This window comes from Sinocyclocheilus anshuiensis, unplaced genomic scaffold (assembly GCF_001515605.1).
Source record: "Sinocyclocheilus anshuiensis isolate Anshui unplaced genomic scaffold, SAMN03320099.WGS_v1.1 scaffold131, whole genome shotgun sequence".
NCBI classification, from domain to species: domain Eukaryota; kingdom Metazoa; phylum Chordata; class Actinopteri; order Cypriniformes; family Cyprinidae; genus Sinocyclocheilus; species Sinocyclocheilus anshuiensis.
The window spans coordinates 531,628-546,163 of record NW_015548193.1 but is presented as its reverse complement, the minus strand read 5'-3'; the positions used below and the strand labels follow the sequence as shown (position 1 = coordinate 546,163).

Sequence of the window (14,536 nt, the reverse complement as noted above, 5' to 3'; positions counted from 1 at the left end):
TATAAAATTATAAATAATTATAAATTAGGATACAAGTATCATTTAATTTGATAAAAAATATTATAAAAATAAAAATTACAATTACATTATAATTAAATAGATTCATTTAAATTTAATTAGAATACCATTTTTTCATTTAATTATAATATTGTACATACATTTATAAAAAAGTAATTATGATTTACAATTAAAATAATTAAATTTAATAATTAAACAGAGGTAATTATACATTTAAATTTAAGGATATGATTCATTTATTAGTTATTAATTTATAAACGAACAATTTTGGCTGTTGGTTAACAAACTAGTAGCCTAGGTGATGTCAGCCAAAAAAAAGCAATAACATTTTAATGAAATATTACAAATGATTGAACTGATAAATTATGAACAGTACGACCAAGAATATGCATTTAAGTAAATAAGGTCAAATTTGATTTCATGTTGACTTTAAAACCAACAAATACTTAAGAGTATACACTGTAATTTTAAAGGTGGTCCTCTACAATCTGTCCTGGCGACAAACTATTGTGTCACGAAAAGCCATTCAGTCATTCTTCTGAAGTGGAGTACCTGTGTAATCATGGTAGGAGACAGAAACATAAGGAAAGAAGAGGAGGAATCGACAGGTGGGGCGCAGGTGAATCCGTCCGCGGCTAAGAGAAGTCCTGTCGGGCAGCGACAGACCGCTTCGAGCCCCGGAGCCAGCAAACACATGTGAGAGCATCTGAGCTTCTCACACGGGCCGGACACGCTGGGCTGCAAAAGAGGGTGGACAACCTAGACCAAAACAAAACAAGGAAACACTCAGGAATGCAAGATATACTGATGTACAAGACAACTCTGATTACATTTAGTAACGTGTACAGCATGTATTCTCACTTTGAGGTCGAACGGCTGTCCCGGTCTCTTGAGAAGAACTCTGCGGTTTTTGCCAGTCAGTTTATTGGCACCTTGAATGGATCGTCTGTGAGTGTCAGACCAGTAGACCATGTCATTAAACACAGCCACAGAGAAAAGACTGGGCATCTCAGACAGCTGCAGCAACTGAAAAAAAAAAAAATTCAGTTTTTGAATTTTGATTCACAAAGAAAACTGTGCCATTTATTGTACTTGCCCTCTTGTAGCATTGTAAACGTGTGACATTTCATATTACCCTTATGTTTTCTCCATCCAGTGACGATGAGCCTATACATCTGAGCTTCTCTTCAGTCCAGTACAGTCTGTCAGTCAATATGTCCACCGTCACGCTGACAGGCCGGTTGAGACCGCGGCTGACCACCACTTTCCTGTCTGAGCCGTCCATGCCAGAGCGCTCGATCTGTGCCTGACCTCCAATCTCTGACCAGAACATTACCCTGCAAACGATATCTGGAAACAATCATCTGCATCCATACACGGAGACTGAAACCTCATGTAATAGTACCGATTCATTGAGGGGTTTCTCACCCTTTCTGAGGCAGCAGCACAAGCGAACGAGGCTGCTGCAAATCCTGTTCCACAACTATGTAGTTTTGTGGCTTTACAATACTATTGGTCAATCGCACAGCTAGAATCTGCCCAGCAACACCATCGACCCAGTAAAGGTTCCTTCCCATCCAGTCAATAGCAATGGAGTCTGACTTCACACCTGAATGTGATGTGAAATTATTTTGGTTAGGCCAAAACTTAAACTTTTTTGTAAGCCGAACACCTTTAAACTAAAATACTTACCATATTTGAAGGAATATAAATTGCATTTCTTTTTAAACATACTGAAACTTATATTCCAAACCAAAATGCATATTTATAATGGAGGGAGGCCACTACAATTTATGTTTGTTTTATACTTACACATTTTTGTTTCCCTCACTCATACAACCTTTACATAAAAAACAACAACTTTAAATTTAACTGTATTCAGAACAGAACAGGAATGAAAAATATGTTTATAGTATGCTGCTTGTAAACATTTCATTTTACTTACTGGTATTTTACATTATTTCTGAATGTAATAATGTGACACATGCAACTTATCTTTAGTTTTCTTTCAACAATGCAATTCTGACCTGGTGCAACTTACAATCAGGTGTGATTTATTTTTCTGAAAATGGTACTGTACCTTCTGAGATTTTAATTTGGAATTTTTGTGACTATTTGTTTTTTTTGTTTGTCTCAGCAGAATTGGTCATATTTCCCATCACAGAAAAAAAAAGATGAAATAGAATCAATATATAGACTGCTGCAAATTTTATATGGATGAACATACGTTTTTCAGTCTGGTTCTCATAAGAACATAAAAACACGCACACAAAAAAAGATTAATAGTATTTATTTTTTATTTATTTTTTTTATTTTATTTATTTTAATTTATTATTTAGCATTATTGCACTATTTATTTATTTATTTTTTAAATAAAATAAAGTGTGATGACTATTTAAAAAAAGAATATTAAATAAAATACAATTATTTTATAGTAAAAGGGATATACTTATTTATTTATTATTATTTTATTTTTTACCTTTGATGATAATTTCAGTGTTGTCCTTTTCTCCGTGGAAGGCATATTTGATGCTCTCTTCCTCCAGACTGACCCAGTACACCCTCTGCTCTCTCCGGTCGTAGTCCAGAGAGAAGATGGGCTTCCGTCCCGGTGTGATGAGAGCTTGAATGCTGGAGCTTCGAAGACCCAATTTTAACAGCTCATTCTGTTCAGAGACCAAAAGACTGGGTTCCTCTGCACAAAAACATGATTGACATGTAAGAACAACACTATTAATAGAGTAGAATACTATACTATTGAATTGCAAGTACATACTGTCTATGTACATTTCTGCAATTTTCAGCATTTCCTGTGCAACCAGCTGTGCAAAGACACTGTTGTGCAATTATTCAAATGAATTTTAAATATATTTTTGTATTTCAGATGAGACCACCCCTTAAAAGGCATGCAAAAGGGGAATAGTGGTTGGTCGCTTTACAAACAGTAACTTCTCTGTAGTACTTGACTAGAATCATCAGTGGATGATGTAGATCAGGCTTTATAGTGATAATCAAAAGTTTGGCTTTGCGAGGCTAGCTAGCTGCTATAGACCGATACCTGCTGTCTTGCAGCTGCGTCCATCCGGCTCCAGTATAAATTCAGGGTGGCATTGACACAGGAAGGAGCCCAGCGTGTTGAGGCACTTATGACTGCAGTCAGCGGGCTGAATCTCTGTACATTCATCTATGTCCTTGCAAGTTAAACCGTCAGACTGAAGCCTGAAGCCAGTCTTACAGCCACATCTCTGGAAACACAAGAGAATGTTTGCATTCGCACTCCACTATATCGTGCAAAAATCTAAAATTTTAATTTGGCTTGATTCATGATTTGTGTTTCGCATAATTAATGCATAATTCATTGGGTATTATAACACTTTTCTATAAAGCAAAAAGTGAATGTTTGACCTCTCCATGTGGAGTGTTGATGCAGTAGTGCTGGCATGATGGGCTGCTGGGACTGGAGCAGTTGTTCTTCAGACACCCAAGACCCTCATCAGAACCGTCTGCACAGTCAGACGCCCTGTTGCACACCAGATCTGGGTCCACACACTCTCCACTTCCACACTGGAACAAGTGTGTAGGGCATTTCACATGATCGCCTATAAGACAAGCAATATTAACACTTTCGTATTATTGAACAGTTTCTGGTATGGAGTTTAGAGTTGATTTCAGACGTCCACTCACATCCAGATTCATCACTCTCGTCTTTGCAGTCCTTTACGCCGTCACACCTCCACGTCGTCGCAATGCATTGAGTTTTAGATGCACATGACCACTGGAACTCTCCACACTTCAGCAGGGTCAGCTTGCAGTTCTAAACAGGAAGAGAAGAGGTTGTTTGACTGTATGGCGCAGATGGATAACTTGTGATCATGTTGAACCTTCTGAACACGTCTACTTTGTTTGAAACACACTTGAACTAGAGACACTACACAAAATCTGAGAAACTTAAAAAATTTTTTTTGTTGTTTTTGCAAAGACCCCTATTCAAAGTCATCTCCACTCTAAACTCACAGCACTGGTTGAGTCAGAAGTTGAATGTTAGGTTACTCAAACCAACAGAGCAAATGTTGAAAGCATTTTTGAAGAAAACAAAAAACAAAAAGCAAACAAAACTAAAAACACCACAAACAAAATCCAAACACAAACAACAAAAACACCAACAATACCAAACAAAACACCACAAAACACCAACACCAAACAAAAACGTCACCACAAAGACAACAAAACCAAAATATCACAAGCAAAAACACCACAAAACAAAACCACAAACAAAAACACCAAACAAAACACACCAAACAAAAACACCACAAAAAGCCCCAAAACATTACAAACAAAATCACCAAACACCACAAACAAAAACAAAACAGCACAAACAAAAACACTATGCACCAAACAAAATACCACATACAGAAAAACACCAGATAAAACACACCACAAAAATACAAACAAACAAACAAAAACCCAAAGCAAAACCTACCCACAACAGCTTTGAGCAAAAACACAAGCAGTCGGTTCTTCTGGGACAAGAACACTGGATCAGTGCGGTTCCTCACCCTCTCATCAGACCCATCACTGCAGTCCTGGTCTCCATCACAGAGCCATTCTTTCAGCAGACACTCGTGCGTGTGGGGGCAGCGCTGCTCCACAGGACAATGTGGAGGCTGAGGACAGCCCTTCTCATCCGAGTGATCACGACAGTCAACGTACCCATCACAGCGGAGGGCCAGCGCCACACACTGACCGTTACTGCACTGGAAGCGGTCACCGGAACAGGGCTCTACAACTGCAGGACCAACAAAACCCACGTGTAAGGAAAACCGTCCAAACACTGAACAAAGTAAATCACTAAAATGATGATAACATCTTAAAGTGGACATCGGATGAAATTTTCACTTTTTTTTTATAGCTTTTTTATGCATTTAGTTAGGTTGCTGGCGCGTCTGCCAGCTCAGAAAGCTGAAAAGCAAACACGCAGCCAGTTTGTTATGGGTCTGAAAATGTCTGAGTCTGAAACTGTTGTCATCCAGCGAGCTGTTTCAATCTGCAGCCGGTTTCTACATAGATAGCTAGCTATTTGAATAAGACCACCTCCGAGCCATATATGCTTGATTCACATGTCTTGTGTCGACACGCCCCACAGAAGAGAGGGGTGGGGTGAACAGTAGCTCATTATCATTTAAAGAGACATGCACCGAAACGAGTCGCTGTGAACAGAGCTATTTTTGACAAGGTAAAAAGGGTGTTTTACACAACCATTGAGTAACTTTATGAAATGTCTGTGACATACTATGGTTAAAGACCCTAAAGAATCATACCAACTTATGTCAAATGGGCATCCGACTTCAACACCAGCCATCAAGAGTAGAGGCCATATTTATTTTGACAACAATATAAATATGTATTTTGGATGACAAAAATAAGGTTGGAAAGGAAGCCAACTCAATATTGTTCATCGGACTGTTGTATCTAGGTGTTGGTCAGTTGGAAACATGTATGTTTACACAACAGATGTTTAGACCAGATTATTCTATAAAGAGATTTATAGACTCTGCACAAACAACAACTGCACTCTGCTCGTTTCATGAATGATGCCAGACAGCACTTCTATCCCTTACATTTTCATCAAATATGATGTTTTATCCTTTAACTAAAGCCAGTCTTTCTGATTTAATGGTAGGGTCTTGTTTAAGGGCAAAGTCTTGATGGATCAAGATGAACTAATACTCATCAGTTCCTGAATAAGTCTTTGAGATCTTTACCCATAACTTACTACCATGAACACTTCATGCCGTTGACCTACCACAGTTGGCTTCATCAGTGCCATCCACACAGTCTCTCTCTCCATCACAGAGGAAGGTTTCAGGAACGCAGCGGGTTTTATTGTCACACGGGTGCCTGCACTCCTCCGAGAGCTTCATGCAGTTGATTTCATCTGATCGGTCCTGACACTGAGGTGTGCCGTCACACACAAGCTTCATGTCTATACACATCCTGCCATGAGCGCATTGGAACTGGCCTACAGGATTGAAATAATACACTACATTAATTTGGCCCGTTTAATTCTTCGTCAAATAAGGATACATTTTATTTCTACTGTAAAGTGTACCTTTTTTACATTTACGCTCACAGTTCCTCTCATCAGATCCATCTTTGCAGTCTTTCTCCCCGTCGCACACATGGCTGTACAGGACACACTCTTTCCCATCCCTACAAGCTTTGGATCCCAGGGGACATTTCAGAGGTAACGAAGCACTTGCATCCATAAGACCAGAGTCTGAAATATGAAAACCAATGGGAAAGACTTGACTGACAAAGTTGAAGTTAAACAAATAGTTCACCAAAAATTTAAATCATCCAACTCTCAATCATACATGACTTTTTATCATGCAAAACACTAAAGATGTTTTAAAAGGTAAATAAATAATTGTATTATAATGCATGCATGCATGGTGTAAATTGTGGACTTACAGCAGTTTTTCTCATCTGAACCGTCTCTACAGTCTGGTTTTCCATCACAGATCTGCTGGCTAGTTAGGCACACCCTCTTCTGATCGCAAAGCAAAGCACAGGTGGGGCACTGTTTCTCATCCGACCCATCAGCGCAGTGTGGCTGACCGTCACACACCAGGGCTCTCTCAACACACTTCCGTCTGTCCTTGCACAGCAACTGGCCTGATCGCAGTACAGAGTCTTCAATTTGTCAAACATTGCATTGACTTTGAACTATAACGTTTAAGAATAGCACAAATTCTATCTATTACCTGGATCTGGACATGAATGTATGCAAAACTGCTCATCGGCTCCACTGGGACAGTCCGTCTTTCCATCACACAGCTGGGATTGTGTTATGCATTTTGAAGTTTCATGACAAAATACAGAAGGGCTAATGCAGACTGGCTGGTCTGTGACGGATGGGCCAGTAATGGGAGCTACAAAACAAATCATTGAGTACATTTAATGTCTTAACCTGTATTTAAAAAAAACAAAACCAATACTGAACACATTTAGAATTATTTCAAGGGATTATCCTTGAAACTATCCTTGAAAATTGCCATTATCATAAAATCAGACAAGATCATTCTATAAAGATACAAAATTAAATAAAGATAAAATGTGTAGATAATGAAATAAAAGGTAAACAAATGGTGATAAATACGTATTTTACATAACATTTAAAAATAGATATTTCAAGGGATTCTTTTTAACATAAAATCAGGTAAGATCATTCGATCAAAAGATCTGAAATATTTTCTCATATTTTCATATCAAAAATAAAAAAAAGAGGTGATTAATCAATAAATGGTGATAAAATATTAAAATAAATAAATGGTGAAAAATAAAGAATAAAATAAATACATGTGATCAACTATGAAACAAACTGTGATAAATACATATTTAAATATTTACGTATTTAAAAAAAATCAATTTAGGTTTGGAATTTAAATAAACACCTAATGAAAATGCATTTTCATTTCCATAATCAAGAGTTAAAACGCGTACCACAGTTGGCTTCATCAATGGCGTCCACACAGTCTTTCTCTCCATCACAGAGGAAGCTCTCTGGGATGCAGCGAGTTTTATTATCACACTGATGTTTGCATGCGTGTGAGCGACTGAAACAGTCCAGTTCATCAGAGCGGTCCTGACACTGAGGTGTGCCGTCACACACCTGCTTTCTGTCGATACACAACCTCCCATGAGTGCACTGGAACTGATCTACGAGGAAACATTATTAGTTACACACGTCTTGCGTTACATAAGACCGTTATGATGGATCAGATACATGAGTTTTACCTGCTTTACACTGATATTCACAGTCCTGTTCATCCGATCCATCTTTACAGTCCATCTCTCCATCACACACATGACTGTACAGCACACACTCACGCCCGTCCTTACAGAGTTTAGAGCCCAAACGACACTTCAGTGGTGCTGAGGAGGAGCTTTTAGTCGCTGCAGTGGGACATCCCATCTCATCTGACCCGTCAGCACAGTGAGAGCGGCCATCACACACCAGATCCCTCTCCACACACTTCTTCCTGTCCTTACACAGGAAGTCACCTATAAGAAAAAAAAAAGAATTGTGACTGTATGCACACTTTAAAAATTTAGCTATGTTTTGTACAATTAAGCAAGTAACCTTCGAGTACCTAAATTTGGACATCTGTCAAAGCAAAATGTTTCATCATATCCATCAGGACAGTCTCTCTTGCCATCACAGAGACTGGTGTGAGGGATGCACAGCGACCCGTCACGACACAACACAGCAGGCCTCTCACACTTCACCACCTTTGTGGGGTACCCTGAAGACAAAACCATTACAAATGACTCTTTTAATCAAATTCAGAGCCAAATCACATATCCAGCAGTAGCTCAGATTCCCACCGCAGTCAGATTCATCAGTGCCGTCCACACAGTCTCTCTCTCCGTCACACAGGAAGTTTTCTGGGATGCAGCGGGTTTTGTTGTCACAGCGATGGCTGCAGCTCTTGCTGCGTATGAAGCAGTCCCTCTCGTCAGAAAAATCTTGACATTGTGGTTTGCCGTCGCACACTAGTTTTGAGTCTATGCATTTTCTCCCATGGGCACACTGAAACTCCCCTGAGGAACAATAACAAAACCACTAAGTCAGAGCTTTTAAATCAATAAAAAACAGGGCACAGTTTTTTACCAAGTCTCTCCTAATAAGTATCAAATGGATGGTATAACTTCTGTGCCACTACTGTCATGAAACAATTGTAAATAAAGACTATTCTAAAATGTTTGTTGAACAGACTGTAGGAGAAATGATTGAAAACACTATATAAATGAAATAATGAAACATTTTTTATGAATGGATAGATAAAAAATAAATACATAAATCAACAGATAGCTAGAAAACAAATAAATAGATAAACACTTCATAACTGTATATAAAAAAGAAATATATATGAATATAAATGCAGAAATAAGTATAAATAAAATAATATAAACAAACACCGCAAACAAATGTATATACATAATATACAAGATTTTTGAATAAATAAAAATAATATAAATAAATAGATAAATAAAAATAAAATTGATAAAATTAGACAATTATACAGTAAATATAAAAAAATACAAATAGATAAAGATAAGTAAACTACATAACTATATATAAAATAAAACAAATAAAATTATATAAACTTAAATGGACAAATAAAGACAAATTTATTGATACTTATTTTTCCATTTTTATTTATAAAGTGTGTTTGTGTAAAATCATCTCTGGCTGGACTACCTGCTTTACAATTGAAATCGCAGTCAGCTTCATCCGATCCATCTTTACAGTCCATCTCTCCATCACACACATGACTGTACAGCACACACTCAAGTCCGTCTTTACAGAGTTTAGAGCCCACACGACACTTTAATAGCGCTGTGGTTGAGGTTTTAGGTGCTGTAGTGGGACATCCCACCTCATCCGAACGGTCAAGGCAGTGAGAGCGGCCGTCACACACCAGATTCCTCTCAATACACTTCGTCCTGTCTTTACACATGAAATCACCTGGCAGAAAATGTGATTGTAAAGCTGTAAGCCAGCAATAACTTTATCCCAAGCATTGCATGTTACCACTAAAAATCAAACAATGCATTCATTACTGCGATATGGGCAGTTGCGAAGACACGGTCTCTCATCAGAGCCATCAGGACAGTCTTTTCTCCCGTCGCACAAATATCGCTGCAGGATGCACAGCGACGTCCCTTGACAAGCCACATAAGGGCTTTTACAAGGTGATGGTGGAGTGGGCATGGCTACAAAAAAAAAAAAGCAACAAAAATAGTGTCACAATTTCAGTCAAAACGATGAAAATATATTATGGGCAAACCCTATCTAGTGAAGTAATATGTGCGGTGTTAGATCAATTTGAGTCGCACTGACCCAGGAATAGGGTTGGGTATCATTTGGTTTTTTTTTCGATACCGGTGCCAAATCGATACTTTTCCGGTGCCTAAACGGTGCCTGAACCGATACTATTTAAAAAAATTAATTAATAAAAATTCCCCCCAAAAAATGATGGATTGGCCATTATAACCATAAACACATGATGTCTGTTTCATTCATACTGGACGCCAGATGGCGCCCTCGCACAGAAAATCCACATATCCAGTCACAGAATAGAAATGTGAATACAAGAGAAGTTTAGCTTTAGGCATTTTAATTTAAGCACGTTTAGCTTCGTTAACGGAAGGCTACCTGCTGCCATCAGAGCAAGTGTAATTACTGCATTCACGCGCTCCTCGGATGCTCTCATTTCCCGAGTTGTGCTTTTAAGTCGGAATGTCAAAATAACATGGACACTCGCGTTACTACAAAGATTTGTTGGATTTGTATTATTAGAGCTTTCTGACTTGAGTTAACGTGCATTTTCTCAGTTGGAAAATTATTTTTCACGTGCGGTGCCGGTGATGTCCATTTCGGAGAACCAGAGGACAAATATTTCAATCGATCACTTAGGCATGGCACCGAAATGAGGCACTGAAATCTGCGTTCTGATTCGGTTCTAGTACATACTGGTTACATAGGTACCAGTGCCATATTGGTCCCGGGTTTCAGTACCCAACCCTACACAGAAACACATTTATTATACAATGAAGTAAAACAGGATTTAAATGATTAATAATTGGAAAGCAGAAGCTTTCCTTTTTACTTCAGAGCATGTCAAAAAGTTTTTTTTTCCTAGTTACCTTTTGGTGTCACCAGTGGTGCAAAATCTACTCATCACTTTTTAGATCCCATATGTAGAAGCAAATGTGTCATTTCTGATGCTTCTGCAGCAGACTCACCACAGTCCGCCTCATCTGAGCCATCCCAGCAGTCCCTCATACCGTTACAGATGAACACCTCTGGGATACAGCGGCTGTTCCCATCGCAGCGGATGCTGCAGCTCTTGGTGGATTTCCAGCAGGCTGCTTCATCCGAGTGATACGGACACTGAGGTGTCCCATCACACATGCCGGAAGTCAATACACTTCTTCCCCTGAATACACTGAAACATCCCTATAAAGAATCCACATACCAGGAGCACATAAAGTGTGAGTAAAGACATTTTTATTTATATATATATATATATATATATATATATCTATCTCTCAGTGCAAAAATGTGGGCAAAAGTTGTATAGTGTAATCGAGCCTTAAATCAATATTGTTAAAGACCAAAAAATGGGTTATGGTTGAGATTGTGAAATTGTGGTAACATCTCACCTGGATTGCATTGAAGTTCACAATGTTCTTCATCAGATCCGTCCTTACAGTCCATCTCGCCATCACACAAATGACTGTACAGCACACACTCACGCCCGTCCTTACAAGGTTTAGAGCCTACACGACACTTAAAGGGTGCTGTGGTTAAGGTTTCAGTTGCTATGGTAGGACATCCCACCTCACCAGAACCATCAAGACAGTGAGAGTGGCCGTCACAAACCAGAGCTCCATTAATACACTTCCTCCTGTCCTTACAGAGGAAGTCACCTGTGTGAATAACATACAAAACAGCATAGCAGGCAAGAGTCACGACAGATTACATCTTAGGGATAATGACCTGCTGGAGGAGGAGGAGGAGGAGAACAATGACTAAGGATATAAGAACAAGGAGAAAGAGGAGAGAGAGGAGGAAAAGGACAATGTGAAGGAGGATAAGAACAAGGAGCAAGAGGAGATCAAAGAGGAAAAGAACAAATTAAGAAAAGAGGAACAAGGAGGAGAAAGAGGAGGAGAGCGAAGAAGGTAAAGGAGGAGGAGCAGGAGAAAGAAGAATGAGAAGTGGGAGCAGAAGAACAAGGAGAAAGAGGAAGAGAACGAAGGAGGCAAAGGAGGAGGAGCAGGAGAAAGGGAAGAACGAGAAAAAGTAGGAGTAGAAGAACAAGGAAAAGGAGGAGGTGGTGAAGGAGCAGAACAAGGAGGAGTAGAGAAGAAGTACAAGGTGGAGGAAGAGAAGAACAAGAATGAAGAAGAGAGGAACAAGGAGGAGGAGGAGAACGAAGGAGGTAAAGGAGGAAGAGCAGGAGAAAGGGAAGAATGAGAACAAGTAGGAGGAGAAGAACGAGGAGAATGATGAGGAGGACAACAACAATAAGGAAGAGAACAAGGAGAAAGGAGAAAGAACAAGGAGGAGCAGGTGACAGAGGAGGATAAGAAGGACAAGGAGCATGAAAAAAAGAGGAATCAGAACAAGGAGGAGAAGGAGGAGGGGAACTAGAAGAAACAGAGAGGAACAAGGAGGAAGAGAAGAAAAACAGAGAAGCATGAGAAAGGGAAGAATGAGAACAAGTAGGAGGAGGAAGAGGAGGAGAACAAGGAAGAGGAAGAGAACAGAAGGTAAAGGGAGGAAAAAGAGAAAGACAATAATGAAAAAGGAGATGATGATGAAAAGCTTAGAAAAGTTTAAGAATGGGGTGGTGATGAAGATGAAGAATTAAGGTGGTTTGCTGGTCTTCATGCAAGACGTGTTTGGTAGGTTTAGAAGGGTTTTGGGCACTTGCCAGCTAATCAGGCTGGGAGACAAACTAAACCAGTTTAAACCAAACAAAAGCGATTTCAGCAGCTTTTTTTTCAGCTGGGAGAAGTTCAGTTATTTTACCTGGAGCAGCACATGAATCTATACAAGAAGCTTCATCAGATCCATCGGGACAGTCTCTTCTGCCATCACACAGCTGAGCCCGAGACACACACATTGACGTTCCCGGACACAGTACAGAGGGACTCTTACAGCTTGTCTGAGCTGGTCTGGATACAGCTGTCAGAAATGGAGCAGGTGGAGTCTTATTAGGTTATTTACAGTTTTGAGTAACATTTAAATCTTCCACCAAACACTGCATTTGGAAAGTGGAGTATAATAAGACTGATATGAAGTAAAAGTTGGAATGTGACAAGCAACTACTGACTGACTAAGCTATTTTGAAAGTTTGGTCCACTCATAACATAGGCTATTCTGGTCTAGATCAACCAACTTGGGCATTGTTTTTTTTTTTTTTTTTACAATATCTGTGCCAAATTTATACTTTTAAAACCGTACTTGTGCCTGAAGTGATACTTAAAAAAAAAAAAAAAGTCATTAAAGAATGGCTTTTTTTAACTGAAAGAAATTATTTAAATCGAATATATTAAAAGTTTAAAGTATACGGAAATATATAAATATAAATACAAACAAATTTACATAAATTCACAATAAAACCTAAGCCACCTGACACCTGAGCTACAATAATTTAACACTAAATATCAGGTACAGTATGAATAACAGCAAAGTAGTCTGTATTCTTGGTAGGGATGCAACAATACAGTTAGCTCTGTTCAATACCACAGTTTTTGGTTCGGTTCGGGCTCAGTGTGTGTTTTTTTTTTTTTTTTTGCGGTTTAATAGTCTATTTTAATATTTTTAATGTCCATTTATAATACTATATTTTGTATTATTTTTTTTGCCAATTGGTATTTATGTACGGTAAACTAGTAAACGCTGCTGCACTCACAACTAACGAATACACACTAATATAGCAACTTCTGCCTCTGAGAACCCCAGGAATGTGAAAAGGGTCCATGGGGAAGACACGGTTTTAAAAGTTACATTTATTTTAACTTGAGAGACGCGTTTGATGCGCGAGACGCGTTTACACAGGCCTATAAACACAGCGCAGTAGAAGCGGAACGAAACCGAGTTCAGTGTGAACGGCCTGTTTTTGAGCGCAGCCGGTGGCGCATTTTTTTTTTTTGGCGATTTGTGATTTTTGAAAAAAAAAAAAAAAAAAACCTTCTGTACACTAGAGAAAAACATGGATTATTATATTTTCTTTAAATATATTTTGAGAAAAGTATTATTTTTTCCTATTTTTACCCAAAATAGTATGGATTGGACATTATTTAGCACTATAAACATTTCATTCATACTGTAAGCCGAAGGGTGCACTCATGCAGAAACTGAATATGGACAAAGGTATTCAGCCATCGCTGTGACTAAATAAAAAGAAGATAGAAACGTTTTGAATGATGAAACATGAAGACATTAAACACTCGACTGCAACAATATATAGTTTATCCATGTTCATTAAGCCATCTCGGGTATTTTCATAATTAAGTATCCATTGCTTATCGACATAACTTTTTTTACATTATGTGATAAGAAGCCTCATCAGAACACAAAAGGAAGAATTTGCCTGGTGTTCTGGAGTAAAAACGTTATAATGTTCTCTTTTGTTGGACGATGGGTTTAGAAACACTTCTCATTGCTAGTCATTACAAGCGAAGTTTAGCTTTAGGCATTTTAATTTAAGCACGTTTAATGTCGCTAGCAAACGGTACATGCTGCCATCAGAGCAAGTGTAACTGCTGAGTTCACGTGCTCCTCGGATGATCTCATTTCCAGAATTGTGGACACGAATGTTACTACAAATGTGTGTTGGATTGGTATTATCAGAGCTTTCCAACTTGCGTACACGTCAGAATAATCAGAAAAATAATTTCCTTACAGAGATAATTTGTAATAAGTATATATATATAT

At 38.5% G+C, this 14,536-nt stretch overlaps 1 pseudogene; it reads right to left on the bottom strand.

Annotated features, from left to right (window-relative positions):
* LOC107653124 (low-density lipoprotein receptor-related protein 1B-like) overlaps positions 1 to 14,536 on the bottom strand; it is a 34,195-nt pseudogene that overhangs the window by 7,467 nt on the left and 12,192 nt on the right.